The sequence below is a fragment of the Lygodium microphyllum genome, chromosome 15, assembly GCF_053477565.2.
Source record: "Lygodium microphyllum isolate KBCC chromosome 15, Lygodium_microphyllum_v1.1.10, whole genome shotgun sequence".
Classification (NCBI taxonomy): Eukaryota; Viridiplantae; Streptophyta; class Polypodiopsida; order Schizaeales; family Lygodiaceae; genus Lygodium; species Lygodium microphyllum.
In genome coordinates, this window is record NC_141149.1 from 105796504 (window position 1) to 105800191 (window position 3688).

Consider the following 3688-nt stretch of genomic DNA (forward strand, 5'->3'; position numbering starts at 1 on the left):
GATTGGCTGCGAATCATTAGGCGTACCAAGGTCTAGCTCGATAACGTCTGCATCTCTTATACGATCTTGGCCCTCTATCGGCTCGTTCAAAGTGATCTGATAGATGTCTTCCGTGGTGGATCCCTCTTTGGACTCATCACTCGATGATGTCTCACTGGCAGATAAATCTTCTAATGTCTCCAATTCTGTAGAAGATAGAGGAGCTCTCTCACTCTGCGGGGACTCAGGATAAGCATCAACTACCATACGCTGGGCACCTCTACCGAATATTAGTCGACCGACGGATATATCTACTTGGCAGTCCGCTTGCAAGATCCAAGGTCGTCCAAGTAATACTTGGTAACTTGGACGGCCTGCAAAACGAATCACCCTAAAGTCCAACAGGCATTCTACATTTGCAACAGTGACATGAACCTTAGTAATGCAGCCTTCTGGCTGTCTCAAACTATCATCTGCCATTCTGAGAATTGTGGAGGTATCTTTCTGGATCGCAAGACCCAACCTTTCCATCAATTCAGAACTCATAATGTTAACAGATGATCCCGTGTCGACAATGGCATAATCTACTAATATCCCATCGACATAGGCTGCAACCCTTGGGCAATGCTTCTCAGCATGCTCGAACCAGTCATCACCAACTTGCGCAATACCCAAAGGTTCTACTATATACCCGATACGTAGGATCTTTCTAAATTCCTTGCGTACTCCTGGGGAAAGCTTAATAAGCTGTAAAAGATTCACATCCGGCTTGACTTCGCAAAGAGAGCTCGCCAAATCGAATTCATGATAGTTCGATAGAGCTTGCTTTTCACGCCAAACCTTCCGCTCTTTAGGTCGCTGAACCGGCTTTATTGCCTCTTTTTTAACTTTCACCTTCTTCTTTGGTGGTTCATTATCGGCTTTACTTTCCACGGGCTTCAAAGGTCCCCCTTCCATGACAGGATCCAAAACTTGCGTTCCTTTGTCGCCTTGTTTAGGGTTTCCGTCGACAGGCTTATCCTTGTCGGCCTCTCTACCCTTTTGACCTCTTGTAAGGACAGCTCCCAGATTAGAGGTTTCAGCATCATCAATGCGTACAGCCTCAATCAAACTAACCCCACTACCACTGGGTAGCTCCTCCACTGTAGTCTTTGGTCGTTGAAGTATTTGTTTAGGCCCGTCTTCTCGCTGGGAATCATTTCCTTGGGCACGATGATTAACAGGCCCTGGTTGCCGACTTCCTCGCTGGAGGGAACTGATCTTACTCCAGCAAGTAGCTGCTAAATGGCCGGATTTTCCACAAATGTCGCACTTAACATTTGGGCAATTTCTTGGATAGTGCTGCCCACCACACCATTTGCAACTAAACCTCGAAGGTGCACCCTCATCTGGGTATCTACTTCCTATCAAATTTTGTTGTTTTTTAAGGAAGTTGACATCAACGGCTATTTGCCGATACTGCTCCGTAATCATGTCGGTATAATGCTTCATCATGTCCTTAACCTCGCCAAGAACATTGGAAGCGCTCGACTCATAGCCTTGGTCATTACCATGTCGTTCCATCGGCCTAACAATTCGATTAGGCACTGGTTGTTGAGCCACATGCATGGTATTAGAATTGACTGCCTGGCCTCCACCATTTGGAGCCATTTGACTGCTCGTAGGCATCGACATGCTAGGGGGAGCTGGTAATAAAGGGACATTCTGCATCATGTTCCCTCTCCCATTAGGGTTAGCCATCGCTATCCCTTGGCCACTACTGCCATTGGCCATTGCCATATTGTTTCCCAATACTAAACCCATATTCGAATTGCCTTGAGAAGCATAGGCTGCTTGTAGTCGGGATTCCACCTCTTGTGCTCGTGTAATGGCAGTATCTATATCCCCCAAGGGGACACTACTCAACTGAATTGGATATGTATACACCATATATACACTATATATCTTTACTATGTAAAATAATTAGATAGGATATCCTTTAAAGCATTTAAAACTACCTCTATATGTGTGTATATGAGAGATAATTTGATGAGGATAACACGTATGTTATCCCCACAATATTAATTTTATTACTATATGTGTTAATAACACACACACACACACACACACACACACACACACACACACATATCCCTTACATTGCAATATGTAATTAGTAACTATTTTATTTATGTTTTTCTTGATTTACACACACAAACTAACAATCAACACAAAAACTTATGGCATGTATCAATTCACACCATGCATTATAGGGTTTTTTCTAATAGACCCTCAATTCTATACCAACTTTCCTTAACATCGAATAGGCACGATTGGCCATCAACAACTATCATTAGCAATCATAGGTAAATCACTTAATTAAGTTATTATGTGATAATCTTGCCCATCCCAAATACCCAAATATTCAAATTTTTATTGCAATGTATAGCTCTTGATTATGGCATCATAAAAATTTACAAAGAGATGGTTTAACACTATCCATCATGCACCTAAGATTAGACTAGTAATCTATAATATTATGTATGTTATATTAGTACTATTTATTTTTGTTATTATTTTTTGTATGTTATTATTTATGTTTTTTTATAAATATATATGTTCTTTTAAAGTCTCTCTCTCTCTCTCTCTCTCTCTCTCTCTCTCTCTCTCTCTCTCTCTCTCTCATGCCACCATACTCCCCCTATTATTTTTTAAGGGTATTATAATCTTTTCTATATTTTATACATATGTATATGTTATTAAGTAAACTATCATTTGATATTATTAGTTTTAAGTTATTTTCTATTAGTTTGTGAAACCTATCCTTCACTTTTTTTAAAAAGATTGTTATACTCTCTAATATTACATTGATGATTTTTTAAAATGTACTTACTACTATTTTGCCTTTGCGTCCATTAGTTAGCTTTATCTTTGTGGGTGTGCTTTTCCATCCCTCTTTTCATATAAATTAAATCTAATTTATTTTTCATTGATTACTTCATAGTAAGTTATCCTTTGTGTTTGATTCATTTATTAAGATAATGGTTGAGTTATGTTTAACATCATCGTTGAATGTGGAATTGGCTTGACTTGATTAAATTGGTCATTGTTAATGATTATGTTTTAGTTCATTTTTATGTTTATTGTTTTTATACATCTTACATTTTGACGGTTAGTTTGATGGTTTACTTATATATACACTATTTTTCTCTCTCATGCTTTCCTCTCTCTCTCTCTCTCTCATGTATTTTTATTATCTTTCTGTGTGCGTGTGTGTGTGTTCTTTGTGCTCTCTCTCTCTCTCTCTCTCTCTCTCTCTCTCTCTCTCTCTCTCTCTCTCTCTCTCTCTCTCTCTCTCTCTCTCTCTCTCTCTCTCTCTCTCTCTCTCTCTCTCTCTCTCTCTCTCTCTCTCTCTCTCTCTCTCTCTCTCACACACATTTAAGGTGGCTGAGCAACACTTAAAAGGACTTTTGATTTGATTTGATAGTTCTTTGGAGCATTAATATTTCAACTCAGTACTTAGTCTTTTTCTTTTTCTTACAAAGTCACATGCTACATCTCTCTATATAACCATTTAGTGTGCTATATATCTACCATGTTTCTATGGTTGTCCTAATATTTTTACTTTGTTTAGTAGAGCATTCATTTTTTTAGTTGACCATAAAAACCATCAATCTAAATCATATCATAAATCATTGTAACATTTTGTACTAATATTGACCATGTTTAT